Source organism: Portunus trituberculatus, chromosome 47, assembly GCF_017591435.1.
Source record: "Portunus trituberculatus isolate SZX2019 chromosome 47, ASM1759143v1, whole genome shotgun sequence".
Lineage (NCBI taxonomy): Eukaryota > Metazoa > Arthropoda > Malacostraca > Decapoda > Portunidae > Portunus > Portunus trituberculatus.
The window spans coordinates 37,775,283-37,787,718 of NC_059301.1; the positions used below are offsets into that span (position 1 = coordinate 37,775,283).

The window sequence follows — 12,436 nt, forward strand, 5'->3', positions numbered from 1 at the left end:
TCACTCAAGCATATTGCTTAGCGTGTGGAGTGTTATTTAGATGCCGTTCATGCGCAGGAGGCACGTCCGTTCTCCACGGAGCGCGGAGTGTGTGTGTGTGTGTGTGATATAGATATATAGATAGATAGATTGATTAATATACGTAGATATAGATAGATAGATAGATAACACAGCCCGAGATTTTCACTGAAAGAAAAATTTGACATAATACCACATAATAACACCCTCCTCTCACTGAAAATCTCCCATAAATCTCCCCTGATCACGTTACCCACCTGATCAGAGACGCGTGGCCACCTTGGTCCTACGGCCCTTTCCCTGCTCGCCCGTCACGTGTCCATACCCCACCAAGGTCCGAGAGAGAGATAATGCCATTCCTTTACCCAAAGGCGCGTCCTTACCCGTTCCCACTGAAGTCCACTGTCCCGGTTACTAATTTACACAATTCTAAATACTTTGTTTTCCTTACTCTATTCTTCCATATACATGCTGAAACACACGTCTTAATGCTAACATTAATACTACTACTATGGTTTCAACTCCAATATTCCTTCTCCTAAAGTTCCTCCTCTCATATTAATCAAGCGGGTACGACAATTTTCCTTTTAGGCCTACAGAGCCACCCACGCACACCCTATCCATCTTGGCTCTCTTTAACATACTAATGTGTGTGTGTGTGTGTATGTAATTCACCTCGGTCGCCTTCTGGGGCCGTACTTATAAAACTCCACAAAGATGCCGTCTTAGTTAGGAAAAGTACTTAACCTACGAGACTTAAGCGCTAAGAATCTTTCCTAGCAGGATGCTTTGTTAAGTAACCGTCTTTAGGCGCTTACATCGCTAACCGCTAACATGAGCAGACGTTATGTAATGTTTTTTGAAGAATTTCGCAAGAAACGGGTGAAAATACGTAAAAATTATATTCTAAATAAAAAAACATATTTATCTAGTTAGTTTTCAACAATCACCTCTTCATTTTAACCTTGATAATTGAAGGTATAAATTTACCACCACTGTTGTCATCTTGTCAAAACAACAATCATTTGGCGCCAACTTCGACTGCACACCATGGCTACTCAAGGGACTCAAGACAAGAAGAGGAACAGGAAGACGAACTGGACGCCTTCATCTGGCCCACCTATACAAAATTCTCGCAAAAATACTCCGGAGCGACTTCTCCACAGCTGGCTGCTCTAAGGAAGCCAGAAATGCTGCTTGAGGAGCAATAGTGTGCAGGTGTCTGCCGTGTCAGACATTCTCCGCACTGAGGAGTGCCAGAAACATTGGCATATTATAAAATCTGAGGCAAGACGGAACACCCGCAAGCAGAGAGAAGCCATGACTGCCACAGGTAAGAGTTATTAATTTGGGAGCTAATTTTTGTTATATTTGTGTGTGAATTGCAGCAAGATTTTAATATTTTTGAGCTTGATAGAAATTTCAGTTTTACCCTAACAAAAGATATGATTTATCTTATTATTCCTTTTAAGCACTGAACAGGTAAGGCAATTTCACTTAAAGAAAAGTATTTATTTATGGTTATTTATTTTTTGCAAGAAGGTCACTTGAGATTTAGATCATGGAACCATTTTAAGGAATAAATTTCAGTAAAGTGTTCCTGTTTTAAGTTTGGAAGCAACAACATTGAAAGTTTTGTACTAGTGATTAATATATTAAAGTGCCAGCCATTTCCTGCATTTTTTATTTATTTATTTTGTTTGTGAAGTGGATGCATTTATTGCACACACTAATTATGATGCAGTGTCTACCTCTGACAAATAATATTACTCCAACCACACATCTGAGTTACGTATGTTATGTGAAAACACGTTCTTTATAAATTATTTGTATTTGCAATTCATTAGCAATAAGATTATATTATTCTTTACAGATGGTGGACCTCCTGCTAACCCTCCTCTTTCCCAGCACAATGAGTTAATCTTTGAGATTTTGGACCCTAAGAATGTCTCTATTCATGGGTGTACCAATAAGGCAAGCATCATTGAATGCACCTTCCTTAACAAAGGATAAGCCACTTGTAGATATAGCAATATTAGGCCATAATGTTGTCTCAAATGTCTGCAATCCAAAATACTCGTTCCCATTTAGTTTACAACTTAAGAGTTAAACACAATGGTAAATTTGTTATCTAGTGTTGAGAAAATTTCATTTTTTTTTTCTTTAACCAAACAGCTAAAACAGTAATAAGAAAAGAAAAAAATAAAAAACTAATAAAGTTAACTTAATTCCTATCCCTTCTTCCCCCTCATAGATATGATGTTGTAGTGGGTAAATGTGTTAATGATAACAAGTCTTAGGGATTTACAGTTTCTTAGACATGGGCTTCCTTCAAACAGAATAGGATTTAAGTCAAACACATTGTACCCTTAGCTAGATTTACTGGTTTCTGTTACTTTTGTCCTTAGCAATAAAACCAAAAACATTATCAGCTTAGTTTCTGAAGTTAGAACTAATGATGCCAGCAGTGTGCAGGCAGCAGATGATGCTGGGGAAGTGGCAGAGGCAGCCCAACAGAGAGAAGTGGTGACCGAGGCAGTAGGTGTTGAGGAGGAGGCACCTGCCACACCACTTGCAGCACCAAGAGGGGCCAGACTTGCCTGGTATATCACTGGTGTTTGTGGATGAGGAGATCATCCACCTGCAGAAGAAAAGGAAGCTTGAGCTTGCACTCCTTGAAGAATCTATAATGGCTCAGGAAAGGAAGCAAGAAGCAGAACAGGCTAAGTACATGTACTACACACAAAAACTAGAGTACAATCTACTTACTTCAGGTATGGGAGAGAGAGAGAGAGAGAGAGAGAGAGAGAGAGAAAAAAAAAAACTACTTACATGAGAATAACACCAATCTCAGCAGTCATGACACTGGTGTCTCATCACTCATCAATGCTGTAAAAGAAAGACATTGATTTACTGCTTGATGTTGTATCATATATATATATATATATATATATATATATATATATATATATATATATATATATATATATATATATATATATATATATATATATATATATATATATATATATATATATATATATATATATATATATATATATATATATATATATATATATATATATATATATATATATATATATATATATATATATATATATATATATATATATATATATATATATATATATATATATATATATATATATATATATATATATATATATATATATATATATATATATATATATATATATAAAACTACAGAACAATTGATATTGTAGTCAATGCCACACTCATAAAAATCAGTGAAAAAATAATTAAGAAAGAATCATTTAAGTTAGTTGTGAAAGTGTGTTAATTATTTTTTTAGATGTTGCTGAGATACACATTCATCATAACCCATTTAAATATTGTAAGGTTGAACAGTGATACTGTGGTATCTGTGAAGAACTCTATCTTTTAAATAGTGAGTGACTGGCAGAGAGTGAGGCAAGGAAGATGAAATCACCAACATAACTGTGCACACACAACAAAACAAGACATATAAATATAAATAACAAAGTGACAGAGGAGAAAAAACTGAAGAATGCTACTATAATCAGCATTATGGGTTGTGTTACTTACTTGAAGTGAAGCACAACAAATTCATCCCTGTAAAGGATTACTTCATGGCGACTTTGAACTTTCTGTGCTAGAGTCGCTCCTCGTTGCCTCCATCCTCGGCTGCAGCAAGATGTTCTTCTTCCTCAGGAAGAATGATGTTTCTTGCTTTGCAGATGTTGTGCAGCAGTGCACAAACCTCTACAATTTGGCAGACCTTGGATGGAGGACCAACTCGGATCTCACTGTGTAGCATGTGAATTAAACTCCATCTGCCACCTGTCTGCCCATGCTATCAGCCTGTCCAGGTCTCGCTGTATTCTGTAATTGTCCTTTTCACCCTGTACTGCACATGCTATCTTAGTATCATCTGCAAACTTTGATACTTTGCTACTAATTCCTATATCTAAATCGTTAATGTACACCAAGAAAAGAAGAGGTCCTAGCACTGATCCTTGGGGTATCCCACTAACCACTTCCTCAGACATTGCCCCATTTAATACTACTCTCTGTTTCCTATCAGAAAGCCATTCACTAATCCAATCAACTAACCTACCCCCTATCCCATGTAGTCTCAATTTGTACACTAGCCTCCTATGCGGTACCTTATCAAACGCCTTGCTAAAATCTAGATATATAACATCTATGCTATTTCCGTCATCTAACTCCTTGGTAATATATTCTAAGATATCGAGCAAATTTGTAAGACAGGACCTCCCTGATCTAAAGCCATGTTGGGTATCTCTAATTAATCTATTCTCATTTAAATGCTCCCAAATACTACCCTTAATGATTTTCTCTAGTATCTTACATACTATACTAGTTAAACTGATCGGTCTATAATTATTCGCATCATCCTTCCTACCTTTTTTAAATATTGGAGTAACATTAGCTAACTTCCAGTCCTGTGGTATCTCAGCAAACCTAAGTGATCTTTCAAAGATTAACTTAAGTGCTTCAGAAATACTGTCTACACCCTCCCTAAGTACTCTGGCATGTAGCTCATCAGGACCACTAGCTTTCCTATCGTCTAGTTCAAGAATAAATTTCCTAATAATTCCCGGTTTTATATCAATATTTTCTAAAGCTCTTAAACTACTCGTCGCACTGTTTGTAACAGGATTTCCTATTCTTTCCTAGTAAATACTGAAGAAAATTGTTCATTCAATAATTCTACTATGTCTTCATTTTGATCCACTACTACACCATCTTTTCTGAGTGGTCCAATCCTATCCTTATTTCTTTTATCACTGACCTTGTAATAACTATATAATTTTTGGGATCTTTACTCCCAGCTCTAGCTAGTTTTATCTCTGCCTGCCTTTTACTTTTTTTATAACCTTACTCAAATCATCTCTGACCTGTCTGTACCTAATCAAATCTACATCTTCCCACTTTTCTGCAACTCTCTGTATGCCCTCTTCTTCTCTCTGATCTGGCTACCTATCTCATGAGTCCACCATAATGGCTTCCTGTTTCTCTGCCTTATATCTTTGTAAGGGATACACTGCATCACTATACCCTTTACTACAACCTTAAAAATATCCCACATCTCCTGTGCAGTTTTATTTCCAAAACTATCTTCCCAGTTTACCTCTCCTAATAACTGACGTAACCTACCATAATTGCCTTTCTGATAGTTTGGGACTCTAGTCTTATTCACTATATTATCCCTACTGGAATTAATGATAAATCTAATTATATGATGGTCACTGTTTGCTAAAGTCTCTCCTACCTCAACTTCCTTTAAACAATGCTCAATATTTGTTAGTACTATGTCTAAAACCTTCCTCCCCCTAGTAGGTTTATCTACCATCTGCACTAAATAGTTATCCTGAAAACTTTCCATAAACTTATTTTCACTAGCATCTCCTACCATCCTCTCCCAGTTTACTGACTTAAGATTAAAATCCCTAAGATAATTGTCTGACTAGTACACCCCTATTTATCTCATCTACCATAAGGTTGTCTACATCTGCTGACTGGTTAGGTGGTCTATAAAAGCTCCTACTCTAATAACCTTACTTTTGTTTACTCTAACATCCAGCCATAAGGACTCTACTCTGTTATCTACCTTAATACCATTAACCTGACTGGAAATGAAGGATTTTTTACATAAATAACTACTCCTCCACCTATCCTACCAATTCTCTGGTGTAAATACATAATGTATCCATCTACTTCATATTCTTTCCTATTTTCCTAAACTTTTCCTCATTTACCCATGCCTCTGTGACACATACAACATCTAAGTCCTCCTCAACTATATAACTAGATAACTCGTCCTTCTTGTTGCTAAGACTCCTGGCATTTACATAAAAACATTTAAGTCCTGCTACCTTCCTAGATGCTGTCTCCTTATTTGGAATCCTAATCTTATTCTCTCCTATTTGCACCTGGAAATCTTTCCTAATCTTTTCACTATCTCTGTTTATCCTATCTAATTTATGTTTAGCATCTTTCTTCTGGAATGCATTTGCTACCTCAACCTCGGGAGGTGTTTTAGCAGTAAGACGCATCTTTAGGGCTTAGGATGCCGTCTTAAGTATTTAAGACTCGAATTCCGCCATTTTTGTGATTTAGGACGACTTCTTACAGTTAGGACGTCATCTTAGTGTTTTTAAGTACGGGCCCTGGGGCCGTACTTATAAAACTCCACAAAGATGCCGTCTTAGTTAGGAAAAGTACTTAACCTACGAGACTTAAGCGCTAAGAATCTTTCCTAGCAGGATGCTTTGTTAAGTAACCGTCTTTAGGCGCTTACACCGCTAACCGCTAACATGAGCAGACGTTATGTAATGTTTTTTGAGGAATTTTGCAAGAAACGGGTAAAAATACGTAATTATTATATTTTAAATAAAAAACATATTTATCTAGTTAGTTTTCAACAATCATCTCTTCATTTTACCCTTGATAATCGAAGGTATAGATTTACCACCACTGTTGTCATCTTGTCAAACCAACAATCATTTGGCGCCAACTTCGACTGCGCACCATGGCTACTCAAGAGACTCAAGACAAGAAGAGGAACAGGAAGACGAACTGGACGCCTTCATCTGGCCCACCTATACAAAATTCTCGCAAAAATACTCCGGAGCGACTTCTCCACAGCTGGCTGCTCTAAGGAAGCCAGAAATGCTGCTTGGAGGACCAATAATGCGGAGGTGTCTGCCGTGTCAGACATTCTCCGCACTGAGGAGTGCCAGAAACATTGGCATATTATAAAATCTGAGGCATGACGGAACACCAGCAAGCAGAGAGAAGCCATGACTGCCACAGGTAAGAGTTATTAATTTGGGAGCTATTTTTTGTGTGATATTTGTGTGTGAGTTGCAGCAAGATTTTCATATTTTTGAGCTTGAAAGAAATTTCATAGTTTCACCCTAACAAAAGATATGATTTATCTTATTATTCCTTTTAAGCACTGAACAGGTAAGGCAATTTCACTTAAAGAAAAGTATTTGTTTATGGTTATTTATTTTTTGCAAGGAAGCTTACTAGTATTTGAGTAAATACCGAGTTTCAGCAGGTCTACTGTTAAGGTCACTTGAGATTTAGATCATGGAACCTTTAAGGAATAAATTTCAGTAAACTGTTCCTGTTTTAAGTTTGGAAGCAGCAACATTGAAAGTTTTGTACTAGTGATTAATATATTAAAGTGCCAGCCATTTCCTGCATTTTTTTTTTTCTTTTTTTGTGAAGTGGATTAATTTATTGCACACACTAATTATGATGCAATGTCTACCTCTGACAAATAATATTACTCCAACCACACATCTGAGTTACATATGTTATGTGAAAACACACTTTATAAATTATATATTTGTATTTGCAATTCATTAGCAATAAGATTATATTATACTTTCCAGGTGGTGGACCTCCTGCCAACCCTCCTCTCTCCCAGCTCGATGAGTTAATCTTTGAGATTTTGGACCCCAAGAATGTCTCTATTCATGGGTGTACCAATAAGGCAAGCATCATTGAATGCACCTTCCATAACAAAGGATAAGCCACTTGTAGATATAGCAATATTAGGCCATAATGTTGTCTCAAATGTCTGCAATCCAAAATACTCGTGTTTCCAGTTAGTTTACAACTTACAGTTATACACAATGGTAGATTTGTTATCTAGTGTTGAGAAAATTTCATTTATTTATTTTTTTTTTATTCCTTAACTAAACAGATAAAACAGTAATAAGAAAAGAAAAAAAACTAATAAAGTTAACTTAATTTCTATCCCTTCTCCCCATTCATAAGTATGGTGTTGTAGTGGGTGAATGTGTTAATGATAACGAGTCTTAGGTATTTACAGTTTCTTAGACATGGGCTTCCTTCAAACAGAATAGGATTTAAGTCAAACACATTGTACCCTTAGCTAGATTTACTGGTTTCTGTTACTTTTGTCCTTAGCAATAAAACCAAAAACATTATCAGCTTAGTTTCTGAAGTTAGAACTAATGATGCCAGCAGTGTTCAGGCAGCAGATGATGCTGGGGAAGTGGCAGAGGCAGCCCAACAGAGAGAAGTGGTGACCGAGGCAGTGGGTGTTGAGGAGGAGGCACCTGCCACACCACTTCCAGCACCAGTGATGTGGCACCAACAGGGGCCAGACTTGCCTGGTACATCACTGGTCTATGTGGATGAGGAGGAGATCATCCACCTGCAGAAGAAAAGGAAGCTTGAGCTTGCACTCCTTTAAGAATCTATAACGGCTCAGGAAAGGAAGCAAGAAGCAGAACAGGCTAAGTACATGTACTACACACAAAAACTAGAGTACCAGAAACAAACAAATAAAAAATAGTAATAAAGATATAAATAATGTACTATTTGTTTTTGTTTGTAACCAATCAACCAAATATTAGTGTTAACACAAAATTAACTGCAGTTTCTATATGCTCAACCTACAATCTACTTACTTCAGGTATGAAAAAAAAAAAATTACTTACATGAGATTAACACCAATCTCAGCAGTCATGACACTGGTGTCTCATCACTCAGCAATGCTGTAAAAGAAAGACATTGATTTACTGCTTGATGTTGTATCATTATATATATATATATATATATATATATATATATATATATATATATATATATATATATATATATATATATATATATATATAGATAGATAGATAGATAGATAGATAGATAGATAGATAACTACAGAACAATTGATAATGTAGTCAATGCCACACTCATAAAAATAAGTGAAAAAATAATTAAGAGAGAATCATTTAAGTTAGTTGTGAAAGTGTGTTAATTATTTTTTTAGATGTTGCTGAGATACACATTCACCATAATCCATTCAAATATTGTAAGGCTGAACAGTAATACTGTGGTATCTGTGAAGAACTGTTGGTGACTGGCAGAGAGTGAGACAAGGAAGATGAAATCACCAACATAACAGTGCACACACAACAAAACAAGACATATAAATATAAATAACAAAGTGACAGAGGAGAAAAAACTGAAGAATGCTACTATAATCAGCATTATGGGTTGTGTTACTTACTTTAAGTGAAGCACAACAAATTCATCCCTGTAAAGGATTCCTTCATGGTGACTTTGAACTATCTGTGCTGGGGGTCGCTCCTCATTTCCTCCATCCTCGGCTGCAGCAAGATGTTTTTCTTCCTCAGGAAGAATGATGTTTCTTGCTTTGCAGATGTTGTGCAGCAATGCACAAACCTCTACAATTTGGCAGACCTTGGGTGGAGGACCAACTTGGATTTCACTGTGTAGCATGTGAAAATGTGGCTTCAGCTGTCCGATGCCTCTCTTAACAATGCTGCAGGTTTTCTTGTGGGCCCTGAAATTAATATAGATTTCAATCTTACAATGCAGTACTTGAAAGTGGTATGATGCATTAATTTAATTTCTGCAAACATTTAGGTTGTAATGTATAAGGTTAAGTTAAGATTCATTGTTTGATAATGATTTGTGACATGGCAGCTTAAACATTATGAAACATATAAAAAAAAAATCTCTAGTATAATATTGGTTTGGTTAATATATTCACATGAAAACTTAGAATAAAAAGAAGAAACTCTTAAATATTTGGAAATTTTCTTGTTGTATTGGTGATTCAACCAACACACCTTACATAATCATAGCCCTTTAAGGGGAATCCAAAGGGGGCAAAGCGTACACAATGTTAAATTACTTTACCTTATCGGTTGTTCTGGTCAAGTTTCCAAATGTTAAGTTACTCTACCTTAATGGAGGATGATGCTAACCCAATGAGGAGGTTACAAAATGTTAGGTTAGGTTATTTCATCTTATGGAGGAATCCAGTATGGTAGGGGGGGAGGGTCAAGATTGTGTGAAACTGCAATAATACTTCCAAATTACCTAATTCATTAATTTAGCACTTTATATTAGTTTATATAAAAAAGTGTAACTATAGGAGGTAAATAATTAGTTTTGTGTTTAGTGTGATGTGGGGTAATTAATTAGATAACTCTTTATCTAAATTTTACTACTCAGTAACTTACCTGTTATAAGAAGACTGTGCTCCAGGCTGTGGTCTGAGGTATGGAGTCAGTAGCCACTTCTTGCTGGGATAGCCACTATCTCCCAGTAAGTGACACCCAGCTGGGACGATGCCGCTGTCAAATATCGTGCAGAGTCCACTTTGAGCAAGTATTCTTGCATCGTGAACCAATCCCGACCACTTTGCGACCACATCAATAATGTGGTATCAAGCATCAAACACAAACTGCACGTTGATGCTGTGGTATCTCTTCCTGTTGACAAACTCTACCTTATACTCTCTAGGAGCCACAATCATCACGTGCGTCCCATCAATGGCACCAATCTTTCCTATAGCGAGGTACCACAGTGAAGATAACTTGCATCTCGGGGAGAGAGGCCTTGTTCCTTGCAGTTGGTCTCTTCAGCCTTTCCCGCACCAAATTTGTCATGAAAATGATACCAGCAGGATCCTACCAATAACTCTTCACCAGCTCACGGTCATCTAGCTCATTCAGGACGTCCTTCCTCTCACGAAACGACCGTCTCTGTCGCAGGTGGTGGCGGTGCGGTCCCCCTCGAGCGGCCATGTTTACTTTTAGGATGAAATCTTAGGAGCGCGTCTTACTGCTAAAACACCTCGGGAGGTGTTTTAGCGGTAAGACGCATCTTTAGGGCTTAGGATGCTGTCTTAAGGATTTAAGACTCGAATTCCGCCATTTTTGTGATTTAGGACGACTTCTTACCGTTAGGACGTCATCTTAGTGTTTATAAGTACGGGCCTTGGTCACCCAGCCAGTCTTCCCCATTACGGAGCGAGCTCCAGAGCTCATTGACCGATCTTCGGTTAGGACTGTGACCACAGCACACTGCATACACCGGGAAAGCGAGGCCACAACCCCTCGAGTTACATCCCGTACCTATTTACTGCTAGGTGAACAGGGGCCACACATTAAGAGGCTTGCCCATTTGCCTCGCCGCACCGGGACGTGTTTCACTGTTTGATCTGCTGCAATCTCTGACGAGACAGCCAGACGTTACCCTACGGAACGAGCTCAGAGCTCATTATTTCCGATCTTCGGATAGGCCTGAGACCAGGCACACACCACACACCGGGACAACAAGGTCACAACTCCTCGATTTACATCCCGTACCTACTCACTGCTAGGTGAACAGGGGCTACACGTGAAAGGAGACACACCCAAATATCTCCACCCGGCCGGAGAATCGAACCCCGGTCCTCTGGCTTGTGAAGCCAGCGCTCTAACCACTGAACTACCGGGCGTGTATGTGTGTGTGTGTGTGTGTGCACGCGCGCACGCTTGCGTATGTATGCGTGCGTGCGCACGCGCAAGTTTGCTATCTCTCTCTGCAGTAAAGTTCAGTTAGCACTTTTGATAAATAGCCTAGAGCTATGGTTATAAAGAGAAAAAGAAATGATTTCTTGACCGTTCGTTAGTGGCTTCATAAAATAACCGTTGCAGTAATAATGAGAGAGAGAGAGAGAGAGAGAGAGAGAGAGAGAGAGAGAGAGAGAGATGGGGAATGGGAAGGCAGAGTTTGTTCTTTCGGACTGTATTAATAACGGATGGACTCGATACGAAATGTAAGTGAGATTTTTACGTACCTATATAGTAATACAATAAATAAGAAAATATATTATCTTTTTTTTTCGGTTCATATTTGTCTAGAATCAATATTAACCTCTACTTTCATGTCGTGTCTCACTGGGTAAAGCTCTTCGTGTTGTTTATTTTGAAGTCCACATAATGTGTCGCAGATTAATGATAACACTCAGCGTTTCTTGAAAATTAATTAGCTTCCCTTAGACACTGTCATATTTACCGGCTTGATAAGGTTAGGTTTAGGAAGTTACCAAAATAACAACATAGTGATTTGCGAGATAAAGTGATAGTACATTATTTTATTTTCTTGTAGACAATAAAATCACTCATTTCATATAAAGATAGGCTGCAAAAATTCCAAGAAAATCTGTGTTCCACCTCCCACTAGGCTCCTAATCCAGCCTCGGAATCCCTTTCCGGGGAGGGGACCAAAAATGTCCCTAGGTCGAACTGCTCTTCAAGTAGCGACCCAAAATGTCTTGACATCTCCCTCAACTTTTTCTTAATTAATTTCTGCATCATTCACGGTCTTACATCTAATTTTCAATCTGTAGAACACAAACTTTTCTCTACTAAACCTCATCTTCTTTTCCTCACCAAAACACAGCTTTCTGAGGCAACTGACAGTAGCCCCTTTTCTATTTCCTTCCATTATCTCTATCTTCATTTTCGTTTCAAAGCTGGATGTTGTGTTTATGTGTGCAACGACGTGACTTGCTCTCGTGCCAACGCTTTTGAATCTTCCGAGTTTTCCA

At 37.7% G+C, this 12,436-nt stretch overlaps 4 long non-coding RNA genes across 4 annotated transcripts; 2 read left to right on the plus strand and 2 right to left on the minus strand.

Moving 5' to 3' along the window:
- Positions 1-1,216: 1,216 nt before the first annotated feature.
- LOC123498033 lies at positions 1,217-2,776 on the plus strand. The gene is made up of 2 exons (XR_006672620.1): positions 1,217-1,351; positions 1,892-2,776. It is a non-coding gene; the product is annotated as an uncharacterized LOC123498033 (long non-coding RNA).
- LOC123498032 lies at positions 2,383-3,837 on the minus strand. The gene is made up of 3 exons (XR_006672619.1): positions 3,607-3,837; positions 2,851-2,907; positions 2,383-2,659 (listed from the first exon to the last, which is right to left on the minus strand). It is a non-coding gene; the product is annotated as an uncharacterized LOC123498032 (long non-coding RNA).
- Positions 3,838-6,220: 2,383 nt separating this feature from the next.
- LOC123498031 lies at positions 6,221-8,012 on the plus strand. Its single transcript, XR_006672618.1, has 2 exons — positions 6,221-6,861; positions 7,452-8,012. It is a non-coding gene; the product is annotated as an uncharacterized LOC123498031 (long non-coding RNA).
- On the minus strand, positions 7,949-10,475 carry LOC123498030. The gene is made up of 4 exons (XR_006672617.1): positions 10,080-10,475; positions 9,098-9,394; positions 8,529-8,585; positions 7,949-8,242 (listed from the first exon to the last, which is right to left on the minus strand). It is a non-coding gene; the product is annotated as an uncharacterized LOC123498030 (long non-coding RNA).
- Positions 10,476-12,436: the final 1,961 nt, after the last annotated feature.